At 46.2% G+C, this 16,323-nt stretch overlaps 1 protein-coding gene across 7 annotated transcripts in view; it reads left to right on the plus strand.

Annotated features, from left to right (window-relative positions):
* rap1aa (RAP1A, member of RAS oncogene family a) overlaps positions 1-4,830 on the plus strand; it is a 121,730-nt gene extending 116,900 nt beyond the window's left edge. For all 7 annotated transcript variants that reach the window (XM_086011036.1, XM_086011040.1, XM_086011039.1 and 4 more), the window contains one exon: positions 3,302-4,830. The gene's annotated coding sequence lies outside the window, so the exon portion shown is untranslated. The remainder of the gene's footprint in view (positions 1-3,301) is intronic.
* Positions 4,831-16,323: the final 11,493 nt, after the last annotated feature.

Here is a 16,323-nt window from a genome sequence, read left to right on the forward strand (position 1 = left end):
CACTTTCTAGATTGATTCCTGGGATGAGAGGAGAGAGATCGAGTAGATTGGGCCTAGACTCTCTGGAGTTTAGAAGAATGAGGGGTGACCTCATCTCATTGAAACGTAAAAGATTCTGAGGGGGGGATTGACAGGGTAGATGCTTAGGTTGTTTCCCCTGGCTGGAGAGTCTAGAACTAGGGGGCACAGTTGGGACACAAGGTAAATCATGCTTGACAAATCTACTGGAATTTTTTGAGGATGTAACTAGTAGAATTGATCAGGGCAAACCAGTGGATGTGGTGTATTTGGACTTTCAGAAGGCTTTCGACAAGGTCCCGCATAAGAGATTAGCGTGCAAAGTTAAAGCACATGGGACTGGGGGCAAGGTACTGACTTGGATAGAGAACTGGTTGGCAGACAGGAAGTGAAGAGTTGGAATAAACGGGTCTTTTTCCGAGTGGCAGGCAGTGACTAGTGGGGTACTGCAGGGATCGGTGCTAGGACCCCAGCTATTCACTATATATTAATGATTTAGATGAGGGAACTAGATGTAATATCTCCAAGTTTGCAGATGACACAAAGCTGGGTGGGCGAGTGTGCTGTGAGGAGGATGCAGAGAAACTCCAGTATGATTTGGACAAGTTTGGTGAGTGGGCAAATTCATGGTAGATGCAGTATAATGTGGATAAATGCAAGGCTATCCACTTTGGTGGCAAAAACAGGAAGGCAGATTATTATCTGAATGGCAATAGATTGGGAAAAGGGGAGGTGCAACGAGACCTGGGTGTCCTTGTGCACCAGTCGCTGAAGGTAAGCACGCAGGTGCAGCAGGTGGTTAGAAGGCAAATGGTATGTTGGCCTTCGTAGCGAGGATTAGAGTACAGGAACAAGGATGTCTTGCTGCAGTTGTACAGGGCCTTGGTGAGACCGCACCTTGAGTATTGTGTGTAGTTTTGGTCGCCTTATCTGAGGAAGGATGTTCTTGCCATGGAGGGAGTGCCGCGAAGATTCACCAGACTGATACCTGGGATGGCAGGGATGACTTATGAGGAGAGATTGGGTCGATTAGGCTTGTACTCGCTGGAGTTTAGAAGAATGAGAGGGGATCTCATTGAAACTTATAACATTCTAACAGGACTAGACAGACTAGATGCAGGAAGGATGTTCCTGATGGCGGGGGAGTCCAGAACCAGGGGTCACAGTCTAAAGATAAGGGGTAAGCCATTTAGGACAGTGGTGAACCTGTGGAATTCTCTACCACAGAAGGCAGTAGAGGCCAATTCATTAAATATATTGGAGAAGGAGTTAGATATATTTCTCCAGGCTAAAGGGATATGGGGAGAAGGCAGGGACAGGGTACTGAATTTGGATGATCAGCCATGATCGCATTGAATGGTGGAACAGGCTCGAGGGGTCGAATGGCCTACTCCTGCTCCTATCTTCTATGTTTCTATGTCTCTGGATAAGGGGTAGGCCATTTAGGACTCGGATGAGGAAGCGTTTCTTCACTGAGGATTTGAATCTTTGGAATTCTCTACCCCAGAGAGCTGTGGATACGGAATCATCGAGTATATTCAAGGCCGAGATAGATGAGGTTTTTGACCACTAAGGGAATCGAGTGATATGGGGATAGGGCGGGAAGGTGGAGTTGAGGTCTCTGATTATACGGCACAGAAACCGGCCATTCGGCCCAACCAGCCCATGCCAGCGTTCTGCTCCACTCGAGCCTCCTCCCGTCTTTCCTCATCTAAATCTATCAGCATAATCCACTATTCCCTTTTCCCTCATGCTTGTATATCCTCTCCTTAAATGCATCTATACTATTCGCTTCAACTACTCCCTGTGGTAGCGAGTTCCACATTCTCACTACTCTGGGTAAAGAAGTTTCTTCTGAATTCCCTATTGGATTTCTCGGTGACTATCTTACATTGATGGCCTCTAGTTATGCTCTTCCCCACAAGTGGAAACATTCTCTCTATCCACTCTGTCAAAACCTTTCATAATTTTATAGACCTCTGTTAGGTCACCCTTCAGCCTTTATTCGAGAGAAAAGAGACCCAGCCTGTTCATTCTTTCCTGATAGGTCTACCCTCTTATTTCTGGTATCATCCTTGTAAATCTTCTCTGCACCCTCTCCAGTGCCTCTATCCTTTTTATAATATGGCGACCAGAATTGCACACAGTACTCCAAGGTTGGTCTAACCAAGGTTCGATACAGGTTTAGCATAACTTCCCTACTTTTCTATCCCTCTAGAAATAAACCCTAGTGCTTGGTTTGCTTTTTTTTATGGCCTTGCTAACCTGTATTGCGACTTTGTGATTTGTGTATTTGTACTCTGAGATCCCTTTGTTCCTCTACCCCACCTAAACACTCACCTGCCAAGTGATAGTGACCTCATTTCCTGTGCTTTTTCAGTCTTGACAAAGGGTTTCCACCCGAAACGTTGACTCTCTTCTCTCTCTACGGATGTTGCCTGGCCTGCTGAGTTTTTCCAGCATTTTCTGTTGTTTCGGATTTCCAGTATCTGCAGTATTTTGCTATCGATAGTGACCTCCCTACTTTTCCTACCAAAATGTAATACCCAACATTTATCTGTGTTGAACTTTATTTGCCAATTATATGCCCATTCTGCAAGTTTATTCATGTCCTCCTGTAATTTGTTGCAGTCCCCCTCAGTATTGACTATTCCCCCTAACTTGGTGTCATCTGCAAATTTAGAAATTATTTTTGATTCCAATGTCTAAATCGTTAATGTAAATTGTGAACAGCAGTGGTCAACCCTTCTCTCTTAGGCAGTCCCTCGGAACCGAGGATGACTTGCTTCCACGTTAAAAATGAGTTCGCAGGTGACCGAGTCCAATGCGGGACCTACAGTCTCTGTCACAGGTGGGGCAGACGGTGGTTGAACGGGTGGGTGGGGTGCTTGGGTTGACATATGCTCCTTGCACTGACTGCCGCTTGCTCCCGGCGAAGAGACTCGAGGTGTTCGGCGCCTTCCCGGATGCTTCTCCTCCACTTTGTGCAGTCTTGGGCCAAGGATTCCCAGGTGTCGGGGATGTTGCGCTTTTTCAAGGAGGCTTTGAGGGTCTCCTTGAAGCGTTTCCTCTACCCACCTGGGGCGCTCTTGCCGTGTCGGACTTCCGAGTAGAGCACTTGTTTTGGTATGATCTTATTGAATGGCGGAGCAGGCTCGACGGGCCATGTGGCCTACTCCTGCTCCTAGTTCTTATGTTCTGCCATTCTTTCTGTTAAACTTGTTTTTTTAATGTGACTCTATCTGGTTCTGTGTGACGAGCTCTGCTGTTTGATATTTTCCAGGTATGAAGAACTGTTGCCTAATTGGAAAATGCCAGCATTCCAATTTCAAAAAAAAATTAACATATCTGAAGAGGCTTCACCCGTTTTTATATCTTCAATTTAAAGAGATCTCCAGAAGACAGTTTGCACATACTGTTCCTGAAATTTGCCATGTGCATCGCTTGAACAGACAGTATTTTCACCTTTTTGCATAGTGGTTATAGCCAATGTGGATTTAATGATATGAGTTTAGTTGTATGATTATACAAAAAAAAGCATGGACACATTTCCAATGTTGTAGAAGTTGCCAGTGAAATTAAGAGTTGATTACATATTGGCCTTTTATCATTGCACCTCTCTCCCTATCAAGCACTAATAGTTCGATAGTTTTTGACCTTTTTAGTCCATTTTGTTCCTTGATGGACTTATCCCAACAGTTAACATCTACTTTTGGTCATTGTAACTCTGTTTTATATTGGGGAGTTACAAGATCACCTTACTTTCACTATACAATTGTATTCTAATTAAAAATGTTTTGTGCATAATGCTTTGGAAAAATGGGTCTTTTATAGGAAAACTGTGGAAAGCTGATTTCTATGTCTCTCTCAAAGCTGAAATATATTATACTAAACCAACTCTAAACTGGCTTCCTGGGTCTCATTTGTTTCCCTTCCAATCTAGGTTGGTTTCTTTTTAAAAAGAAAGTTGTGCGTCAGTGTTGCATTACAGATATGGCAGGATGTTTCATTCTTGGGTCTGGGCCCCTTGGAGATCCTGGGACTAGTCTGCTGCGTGCACAGTGCGTCTCCTTCCCCACAGGCAATGCTAGACTCTCATTTCCCAGCTGCAAGCACTTCCTGAACTGCAGCAGGCTTTGCATTTGCGGGGTTTGGGATAGAGGGTGGGTGGTGAGGTTGAAAGTTTGCCTTGAATGCAGTTTATGGTAAATAGATCAGCATTTTTACACCCCAAATTGTTCCAATTTCAGTATCCTAAATGGAGCTTAATTCTGAACCAGTGCTGTCGCTAAGATTTTAATGGTCTGTGAAATTTCCACTCTTAAGACTTCTAGGACAAATGTGATGAGCACCTGTAGTGTAGATTTTGTCCTTTCAGCTTGTGTTGTCTGGAGAGAATATTTGGGCTAAAAATAGCAATACAGTGGTTACAGGCCTTGTGACAGGAGCAATTTGTGGAAGATGAACTAACAGCATTACACAATTAAAATATATTGGCTGAAGTATAATTTTTCTCTAGTAAGCCTCCCATACCTTCTTATTACTAATCCAGTATTGGGCTACGGTCCAATATGATGCAGAAATAATGTCTTTATCATGCATCGTAAATGGTTTGATTTCTCTAATAGATAGTCCAGTGACACATCAATACTGGGCTGACTGTTTTATTGAGGACTGTTCAATCTTGAGCTCTGCCATGTCTAATTGGAATACCACTCTGGATATCTGATTTAAGTTTTTAAGTTTTCTAATTGTACTGACTGTGTGTGATTTATTGTGAATTCACGTAAATAAAATGGACAAGTTCATGAATTGATTCCAATTGGGTTGAAAGGTTCTGCTCAGGATCGAGGCTGACGTTTCGGTTTCTCTTGTCATATTATTCAAAGGTTCGTAATAAGACAGCGAGTGTCTGAGGAATCGGCTGTGGTTTACCACCCTAAACCTGCAGTGATTGTGCCATAGTTGCTAATGCTTTAGTGTGGTTTATTTCTGTTGTCTCCATCTCTCCTGAAGGTGTGGCCACGATATAGCTCACCCAAATTGCTGTGAACGTATTGCATGTTTAGGATCTTGCCTTGGATATTCTAGTTCTGGAGAAGGTACAGCACAAGATTTACAAGGAAGATACCAGAACTGAGGTTATTAACTATCAGGAAAGACTGAATGGGCTGGGGCTCTTTAGAAAAGAGAAGGCTGAGGGGTGACCTGATCGAGGTCTTTAAAAATTACGAAGGGGTTTGATAGAGTAGACGTAGAGAAGATGTTTCCACTTGTGGGGAGGTCCAAAACTAGGGGCACCAATACAAGATAGTCACTAAATCCAATAGGGAATTCAGGAGAAAATTCTTTACCCAGAGAGTGGTTAGAATGTGGAACTTGCTACCACAGGGAGTAGTTGAGGCAAATAGCACAGATGCATTTAAGGAGAAGCTCGATAAGTACATGAGGGAGAAAGGAATAGGTTATGTTGATAGGGTTATATGAAGTAGGGTGTGTGGAGCAAAAACACTGGCCGAATGGCCTGTTTCGGTGCTGTACATTCTATAGAATCATAGAAATTTACTGCACGGAAGGAGACCATTTGGCCCATCGTGTCTCTGCTGGCCAAAACATAGCAATCCAGCCTAATCCCACTTTCCAGCTTTTGGTCCGTAGCCCTGTAGGTTACGGCACTTCAAGTGAATATCCAAGTACTTTGTAAATGCGATGGGGGTTTCTGCCTCGACCACCCTTTCAGGCAGTGAGTTCCAGACCCCCACCACCCTCTGGGTGCAAAAGGATCTCCTCAACTCCCCTCTAATCTTTCTTTAAATCGATGCCCCCTGGTTATTGACCTTTCTGCTTGGGGAAGTAGGTCCTCTCTATCCACTCTAGGTCCCTCATAATTTTATACACCTCAATTAGGTCTCCCCCTCTCCTCCCTCCCCCCCCCCCCCCCCCCCAGCCTCCTCTGTTCCAAAGAAAACAGAGCCCAGCCTATTAAATCTTCCCTCACAGCTAAAATTCTCCAGTCCTGGAGAACATTCTATCTAATATTCTTGGATACTGTGGTGCTAGTCACTTCCATAAACAGACTGAATATAATTTTAGGAGTGGTGCCCAATCTCTAACTATACAATAGCATAAGCCCAGAGGTGTAACAATATCCCATTTTGATCTGAACTGGATATTTACATGTTCGCACCTGTGCTTCAATCTCTTCGCAGGCAGATTGAGAACACCATTGGTGAGGTGAGACCAGATTTGAATTGAGCGACTTTATTTCACAGCACTTGAACATACACAGTAGCTGTTGTGAATTAGACTCCTTAATCAGGGCAACGTTCTCTTGCATAATGACCATGCCATAGGAACAGGAGGAGGCCATTTAGCCCATCGAGCCTGTTCCGTCTTTTTTTTGATTAGCCAAAAGAAGCCAGATATTTCCCAACGCAATGGGTGTGAGATGTTGACTTTGCTGAGATGTTGCGAGTCAAGGGGGCGGAGGAACCAGAACCAGATTTGTCCAAGACCTTGACTTTGGAGGTGAAGTACGATTTTTAAAAATTTGTTTATGGGATGTGGGTGTCGCTCCAAGGGCCAGCATTTATTGCCCATCCCTAATTGCCCTCGAAGGTGGGGGTGAGCCATCGCCTTGAACCGCTGCAGTCTGTGTGGTGAAGATGCTCCCACAGTGCTGTTAGGGAAGGGAGTTCCAGGATTTTGACCCAGTGACGATGAAGGATCGGAGATATATTTCCAAGTCAGGATGGTGCGAGACTTGGAGGGGAGCTTGGAGGTGGTGGTGTTCCCATGCGCCTGCTGCCAGCTTCCTTCCAGGTGGAAGAGGTTGCAGGTTTGGGAGGTGCTGCTGAAGAATCCTTGGCGAGTTGCTGCAGTGCATCTTGTAGATGGTACACACTGCAGCCACGGTGCGCCGGTGGTGGAGGGAGTGAATGTTTAAGGTGGTGGATGGGATGCCAATCAAGCGGGCTGCTTTTTCCTGGATGGTGTTGAGCTTCTTGAGTGGTGTTGGAGCTGCACTCATCCAGGCAAGTGGAGAGTATTCCATTACACTCCTGACTTGTGCCGTGTAGATGGTGGAACGGCCATTCAGTGTCATGAGCCTGACTGGCGTAGTGACGGGAGATTGGTGGAGCGGAGTTTGGGGTTGTTCCCAATATCTGGTATGATGGAGTAGTAAAGAAAGGTATTGCATTTATATAGCGCCTTCACGACTTCCCAAAACGCTTTTACAGCCAATGCAGTACTTTTGAAGAGTGGTCTCTTGTAATGTACGAAACACGGCAGCCAATTTGTGCACAGCAAGCTCCCACAAATAGCAGTGATAATGACTGGAAAATCTGTTTCTAGTGAGGGATAAATATTGGCCAGGACACAGGAGAACGCCCCGCACCTCCTCGAAATCATTGCCGTTGGATCTTTTACGTCCGCCTGAGAGGGCAGACGGGGTTTAACATCTCATCCGAATGAGGGCACCTCCGGCAGTGCAACGCTCCCTCAGTACTGGCACTAGGAGTGTTGGCCTGGGTTTTGTGCTCAAGCCTCTGGAGTGGGACTCAGAGCAAATTTAGCTGAAGAAAGGGAACAATAGTGCAGTTTCAGCTGGTTCAACTAGATCTAATGGATAGTCTGGTCACTTTTCATGTGGATTAGAGCTTTGAAACCAGAGATGGCTGTTGTATGGGGAGGAGGGAGGGGTGGCGGGCAGAGCAGTGGGCACAGGAGGCTATCTTGGATCTGATGACAGGTTGCATAAACTTGGCTTGTGTGTGTAAACCCACAACCTTCTGACTGCGGCGAGAGTGCTGGCATTGAGTATAAATGCAAGTCTGAAATACCACCCTTGCATTGCAATGTAAATGGAGTTTCTGAATACAAGATGCTGCTGCTGAACTGTATGGGACAACCAAGCCCTCCACTGAACCTTTTTAACTGTTTCAAGTTGTGAAGACATACCAGTCCCATTAAGGTGGGTGTATTTAAATGCACCTCCAAATTCACTCCTGACTATTCTGTACTTGCAGGCAATTTGTGTTTGGTTCTTGGCTGGCTCCTGGGTATCCTCAACAGGAAAACAGCAGCTAGCACTAGGTTGCCCCTGAGGTGAAACTCATGTCCACTGCCTTACACCCACTCTGCCTGTCTACCTTATTTCCCTGAAGGAGCTGATTACCTTAAACATTTGCTCCCTCCACCACCAGCATGCCATGGCTGAAGTGTGTACCATCTACAAGATGCACTGCAGCAACTTGCCAAGGTTTCTCCGACAGCACCTCCCAAACCCGTGACCTCTACCACCTAGAAGGACAAGGGCAGTAGGCGCATGGGAACATCACCACTTCCCAAGTACCCCTCCACGTCACACGCCATCCTGACTTGGAAATCAGCCTTCATCGTCGCTGCGTAAAAATCCTGGAACTCCCTCCCTAACAGCGCTGTGGGAGTACCTTCACCACCCGGAATACAGTGGCTCAAGAAGGCAGCTTGCCGCCACCACCTTCTCAAGGGCATTTAGGGATGGGCAATAAATGCTGACCTTGCCAACGACGCCCACATCCCAGGAACAAATTTTTTTTAAAAACTCGTACTGGGGCTCTGACTCGTTGAAGGAGACAATCCTGCAGTACAGCACCGCATGACCATCATTTATGAGCCTTGCCAATGAAATCATTCGACTGGGGCGATTGTGGCCATGCTCAACACCCCTCCAACATCGCCACACGTCCACCTTTCTAGCAGAAGCCCTGGCCGTTGTTTGCCTCTGGTAGAACTTTTGCCTCACAAGGTTGTGGATCTATTTAATAGAGGCGTTCAAAATCATGAAGGGTTTTGATAAGAGTAAACAGGGAAAAGCTGTTTCCGCTGAAAGGAGGGTCGGTAACCAGAGGACACAGATTTACGATAATTGGCAAAAGAACCAGAGGCGAAATGATTTTTTTTATGCAGTGAGCTGTTGTGATCTAGAATGCAGTCTGAAAGGGCGGTGGAAGCAGATTCAATAGCAACTGTGGAAAGGGAATTGGATGAATACTTGAAGGGGAAAATTTTGCAGGGCTACGAGGAAAGAGCAAGGGAGTGGGATTAATTGCGTAGCTCTTTCAAAGACAGGCGAGCACGATGGGCCGAATGGCCTCCTGTGCAGTATTTCCTGATTAATTTCAGGGACTTGAGCACATAATCTAGGCTGACCCTTCAGTGCAGTGCTGAGGGAGCACCGCACTGTTGGAACTGCTGTCTTTTCGGTGAACTAATGCCACTTCTGTCTGCTCAGGTGGATATAAAAGATCCCATGACACTATTCGAAGAGCAGGGATGTTCCTCCAGTAACACCACTGGAAAAAGTTCGGTCGTTGATCCAATGGCTGCTTGTGGGGCCTTGCTGTCCATGAGTTGGTAACTGCATTTGCTACATTACATAAGAACCTGAGCAGGAGCAGGAGTTGGCCATACGGCCCCTCGAGCCTGCTGCGCCATTCAATAAGATCATGGCTGATCGTCGACCTCAACTCCACTTTCCCGCCCGATCCCCATATCCCTCGATTCCCTTCATGCCCAAAAGTCTATCGATCTCCGTCTTGAATATACTCATCGACTGAGCATCCACAGCCCTCTGAGGTAGAGAAATTTCTCCTCATCTCAGTCCTAAATGGCTGACCTCTTTTATATTTGCCATGACCCCCCCCCCCACCCCCAGTTCTGGACTCTCCAGCCAGGGGAAACAGCCTCTCGGCATCTACCCTGTCAAGCCCTTTAAGAATTTTATACATTTCAATGAGATCACCTCTCATCCTTCTAAACTCCAGAGAATATCGGCCCATTACAAAAGTTTCTACACTTCAAAATTCATTCACTGGCTGCAAATTATTTTGGCATACCCTGAGATTTTGAAAGGTGCTATATAAATGCAAGTCTCCAGCGAACACAGCACAGGCTGTTTTCTCTATGACCCAGTACCATATCTGGGGAGCCTGCCGTTAAATAGCAGAAGTCTTTTTGTAAATGCTTTGAAGGTATGATTAGGTAATTTGCACGTGCGTAGTAGAGTGCAATTGAGATTCATTCCGTCCCTCCTCCAGGTACAATGAATGTGTTCATGCTGTTGCTTAATATAATGGTTTACCTCATTTCTGTGTCTGGGAACTGGTCGGGGTCACACTAGGGGGTGGGTGACCGAACAGATGAGGGGTCTCATTGTGATGGATGGGCATGGAACAGGGGATGTATAAAAATTGCTGGGAAGCTTCTGAAGACTAAGCGTGCAGCCTACGAGGTATAAACTTACCATTTTAAAACCAGGAATGTCACGTAACCGAGTCTAGTTAATGCTGATTTTCTTCCCTGGCTCCATCAGCTTACGTTACCCAAAAGTGTTGTAAGCATATCTGGCGCACGTTTCTGTGCTCTGTTTAAAAGGAGCCAAATGGTACACATTCTGTGAGCATAGTCAAGTCCACGCTGATGCCTTTCTATAAATCAGCTACATCTACCGACGCCGCTTTTGGGCTAGTGCCTGGCCAGAGGCTGATAGCCTCTTGAGTTGTGTTTCTCCTGGGATTTTCTCAGCGTTTTGCATACTGAAGCAATTGTTTCTTGGCAGCCAATGGTTATGAGCCACAGGAACAGGAGGAGCCCATTCAGCCCCGCGAGCCTGTTCCGCCATTCAATTAGATCATGGCTGATCTGTATCTTAACACCATCTACCGCCTTGGTTCCGTAACCCTTAACACCCTGGCCCAACAAAAATCTTATCAATCTCAGTTTCAAAATTTTCTATTGCCCCCCAGCCTCAACAGCTTTATTGGGGGCGAAAGTTCCAGATTTCTGCTACCCTTTGTGAAGAAGTGCTTCCTGACATCACCCCTGAACGGCCTGGCTCTAATTTAAAGGTTCTGTCCCCTTGTTCTGGACTCCCCCACACCCACCCCCCCCCAACCAAAGGAAATAGTTTCTCCCTCATCAACACGTTTGATCATCCTATAAACCTCGTTTAGATTACCCCTTAATCTTCTCCACTCCAGTGAATACAAGCCCAGTCTATGCAACCTGCCCTCATAATTTAACCTTTTTAGCTTCCGGTAACAGACTAGCGAAGTCCGAGTTTTCCTTTCCTGAAGGGCATTAGTGAACCAGTGGGTTTTTTCGACAATCCGATCCCTTTCCAAACCTGCGCTGGCTTTGTAATTAATTCCCCAACATTGCAATTTGGGGTATGGTCATGTCACACTTCTGGTACTGCATAACTTCGTCAAGTAGTGAAGTTTAATTCAATAAAGCTGGTAACTGGTGGGCTGACACCAGGGAAAAATGTCTGTGGGCGGTGGGCCTTCCCTGGCTTGCTTTCACTTTTGCCTAAATGGTCTTAGCCAGAACCTCACTCGCGTCTCCCAGCCCCACGAAAGAAGGGAAGGGGCTTCCTCCTCTTCCCGCCAGGTTTTACGGAGCGGAACGTCCCACTAAGTAGACCCGTTAAACATACAATCAGGATCCTAATGACATCATAGGACCCCGATTAGCACATATTAATGAGGCTCCCGCTTGAATCAGGCAGGCACCTTGGCTGCCTAAAAGTAAAGGGCTCAGTTAAGATGGCGGCGGACGGAAATCGCAGAGAGGCGCAATGATAAGTCTTTACTCAGCAACTTAACCGTTTTCCCATCCTTTTCCTGTGGGGTGGGTTAAGATTTCCCTTTTTGTGTTGCCTCTTGACGCCCTCAGGGATGGGAAATAAATACAGCCTTGCCCGTATCGCCCACATCCCACAAAAAAAATATTAAAAAGTGAAATGGTAATGCCCCTGTAATTATATATCACATTTCATGATCTCCGGTTGACCCAAAGCACTTTACAACCAATGAAGCACTTTTTTGACGTGTAGTCACTGTTGGAGTGTAGGAAACGCAGCAGCCAATTTGCGCACATCGAAACATAGAAGATAGGAGCAGGAGTAGGCCATTCGGCCCCTCGAGCCTGCTCCGCCATTCAATGAGATCATGGCTGATCATCCAAATTCAGTACCCTGTCCCTGCCTTCTCTCCATATCCCTTGATCCCTTTAGCCTTAAGAAATATATCTAACTCCTTCTTGAATATAATTAATAAATTGGCCTCTACTGCCTTCTCTGGTAGAGAATTCCACAGGTTCACCACTCTCTGGGTGAAGAAATTCCTCCTCATCTCAGTCCTAAATGGCTTACCCCTTATCCTTAGACCGTGCCCCCTGGTTCTGGACACCCCAGCCCTCAGGAACATCCTTCCTGCATTTAGTCTGTCTAGTCCTGTTAGAATTTTATAAGCACAGCAAGCTCCCACAAACAGCAATGTGATAATGACCAGATAAACAGTTTTAGTGATGTGGATTGGGGAATAAATATTGACCCCAGGAGACCGGGGAAAACTCTCCTGCTCTTCTTCGAGATAGTGTCATGGGATGTTTTACGTCCACCTGAGAGGGTTTAACGTCTCATCCGAAAGACGGCACCTCCAACACTGCAGCACTCCTTCAGTACTGCGCTGGAGTGTCGGCCTAGATTTTTGTGCTCAAGTCCCTGGAGTGGGACTTGAACCCACGACCTTCCTGACTCAGAGGCGAGAGAGAGAGTGCGACCCACTGAGCCACAGCTCGCAGCCAACCTTGAGCGAGAGATTGACTTTACCGTGATATGTACTTGAGGTTAGTGAATCCAGTTCGTTAAGTCTACAATACTGAAGGCCATGCGATAGTAATGGTTATAAAGATAAAACTTAGTCAAAGCCTCTTTCACTACATTAAAGTAGTGACTACACCTCAAAAGTACTTCATTTGCTGTAAAGCGTTTGGGACGTACTGAGGTCATGATAGGCGCTATAGAAATGCAAGTCTTTCTTGCAACGACTGGGTTATTTCTAAAGTCCAGTCACTCTTGTATAGGCAAGTACAGTAACTAATTTTGTGCACAGCTATGTCCCACAAATAACAAAACTTACAGCACAGGAGGAGACCATTCGGCCCATCGTGTCTGTGCCGGCTCTTTGAAAGAGCTCTCCAATTAGTCCCACTCTCCCTGTTCTTTCCCCAAAGCCCTGAAAATTTTCTGCCTTCAAATGTTTATCCAATTCCCTTTTGAAAGTCACTATTGAATCTGCTTCCACCGTCCTTTCAGGCAGCGCGTTCCAGATCATAACAGCTCGCTGTGTGAAAACAATGTGCCTCTGGTTCTTTTGCCAATTACCTTAACATAGAAGATAGGAGCAGGAGTAGGCCATTCGGCCCCTTGAGCCTGTTCCACCATTTAATGAGATCATGGCTGATCATCCAAATTCAGTACCCTGTCCCTGCTTTCTCCCCATATCCCTTGATCCCTTTAGCCTCAAGAAATATATCTAACTCCTTCTTGAATATATTTAATGAATTGGCCTCAACTGCCTTCTGTGATAGAGAATTCCACAGGTTCACCACTCTCTGGGTGAAGAAATTCCTCCTCATCTCAGTCCTAAATGGCTTACCCCTTATCCTTAGACTGTGACCCCTGGTTCTGGACTCCCCGACCATTGGGAACATCCTTCCTGCATCTAGTCTGTCTAGTCCTGTTAGAATTTTATAAGTTTCAATGAGATCCCCTCTCATTCTTCTAAATTCTAGCGAATATAAGCCTAATCGACCCAATCTCTCCTCATGCGTCATTCCTGCCATCCCAGGTATCAGTCTGGTGAATCTTCGCTGAACTCCTTCCATGGCAAGAACATCCTTCCTCAGATAAGGCGACCAAAACTGCACACAATACTCAAGGTGTGGTCTCACCAAGGCCCTGTACAACTGCAGCAAGACATCCTTGTTCCTGTACTCGAATCCTCTCGCTATGAAGGCCAACATACCATTTGCCGCCTTAACCGCCTGCTGCATCTGCATGCTTACCTTCAGTGACTGGTGCACAAGGACAACCTGTGTCCCCTGGTTACCGACCCTTCCAGTGGAAATAAATGATCAGAAAAAAAATATTTGTGTGGTGTTTGAGGGATGTAGACGGGGAGAAGTCCCCTGCACTTTATCGACTATTGCCATGGATTCACCCAAACAGGAAAATGGGGCCTCAACCTCATCAGAATGACAGCAGCTCCAGTAACGCAGCACACCTTCAGTACCACACTGAAGTGCCAGCCTAGGTTACGTACTCAAATCCTGCACAGGGGCTCGAACCCCCAGCCCTCTGAGCCCGAGGGGTGCCAAGGTGAAAGGGGAATGAATGAAGACCTACACGTGTGTATTTTAACGGAGCGCCTGTTGATACCGCAGCCGCGCTACATCGCGCGATGATGTCATTGGCCCTGTGCATCGCCCCCCCCCCCCCCCCCATCTCTGTAACCTCCTCCAGCTCCACGACCCTCCGAGATCTCTGCGCTCCTCCAATTCTGGCCTCTTGCGCATCCCCCGATTTTCATCGCTCCGCCATTGGCAGCCATGCCTTCAGCCGCCTGGGCTCTAAACTCTGGAATTCCCTCCCTAAACCTCTCCGCCTCTCTCTCTCCTTTAAGATGCTCCTTAAATCCTATCTCTTTGACCAAGCTTTTGGTCACCTGTTCTAACACCTCCTTATCTGGCTCGGTGTCAAATTTTACCTGATAACGCTCCTATGAAGCACCTTGGAATGTTTTACTATGTTAAAGGCGCCATATAAATGCAAGTAGTTATTGACACTGCAGTTTTCCTGGGTTGGGGTTTAGGGATTCAGAGATATGGGGATTGTTCGTGCTGGGTATTGTGCGAGACCTGAACTGACAACTGCACAGTTACATCTGCGCTGCCTGTTGAAACCGCTATTGCCAAACACCATTGCCAATAAATACGTCCCTTTTTATAAATTTATCATGATCATAATTTCAGTTTATGATGATTTACAAAAGCTACAATTTCTTACACTAATTTTCCCTTTTAAATTGCTTTCGATTCACATAAAAAAGCTGTCAATATTTTCAAGTATTTATTCCGCTTTTTGACAAAAATACAGCCGTGGTCGTGACCAATTTAGAGACTTGGGCCAGAATTTTCTTTACCTGGGCAGGTCCGGTGCGGCCGGTGTCTGTGGGGGGTCCCGACACCGCTGCTGGCTCCATCTCACTGTAGAAAATGAACTTCCCTTAATGGGGGCCTATTAAGCCCGCCCAGCACGTTACCCGGCCCAATGAGATGGAGCGGGTATGGTGATGTCATTCATGATGCGTTTTCAGCCGGGATAATAACATAAGAAATAGGAGCAGGAGTCGGCCAATCGGCCCCTCGAGCCTGCTCCACCATTCAATAAGATCATGGCTGATCTGATCCTAACCTCAAATCTACTATCACTCTCCATCCCACCCGAACCCATGTGATCTCCCGGGAGAGGCGAAAAACCAGATAAAAACCCAATGGCCAATTTGGGAGAAAAAATCTGGGAAATTCCTCTCCGACCCATCTAGGCGATCGAAACTCGTCCAGGAGATCACTCTGTCCCTGTATTTCCTACAGTACTTACCTTCTGTAAGTGGTGATCTCCACCCCTGCCAGGAACAGGCCCAATTTACTCTTGAAGGACTCCTAGCTGGCAGCCTGTTCCCGAGGTCTCCACTAATCCCTGTGAATAGAACCATCTCCTGAAATCTAACACAGAATTAGAACACAAGAAGTAGCAGCAGGACCAGGCTACACGGCCCCTGGGCCCGCTCCCCAACCACAGGGCCATGACTGTTCCGAACCTAGACTCATGTCCAATTTCCTGCCCGCTCCCCGTAACCCCTAATTCCCTTTACTTCTAGGAAACTGCCTATTTCTGTTTTAAATTTATTTAATGATGTAGCTTTCTGGGGCAGCAAATTCCACAGACCTACTACCCTCTGAGTGAAGAAGTTTCTCCTCATCTCAGTTTTGAAAGAGCAGCCCCTTATTCTAAGATCATGCCCCCTAGTTCTAGTTTCACCCATCATTGGGAACATTCTCACCGCATCCACCCGATCAAGCCCCTTCACAATCTTACAATATGATTGAATTCTTCATTAAGATGGAGAATGAAGTAGTTGACTCAGAGACCAGGGTCCTCAATTTAAATAAAAGAAACTACGATGGTCTGAGGAGCGAGTTGGGTAGGATTGATTGGGGAATGGCACTCAAAGGGTTGACGGTGGATAGGCAATGGCAAACATTCAAAGACCGAATGGATGAGCTACAGAATTTGTTCATCCCAGTTTGGCATAAAAATAAAACAAAAAAGGTGACTCAACCGTGGCTAACAAGGGAAATTAGGGATAGCATAAGATCCAAGGAGAGGACATATAAATTGGCCAGAAAAAGCAA

Source organism: Somniosus microcephalus, chromosome 18 (genome assembly GCF_052327205.1).
Source record: "Somniosus microcephalus isolate GS21.2 chromosome 18, FLI_Smic_1.0, whole genome shotgun sequence".
In the NCBI taxonomy this organism is placed as follows: Eukaryota; Metazoa; Chordata; class Chondrichthyes; order Squaliformes; family Somniosidae; genus Somniosus; species Somniosus microcephalus.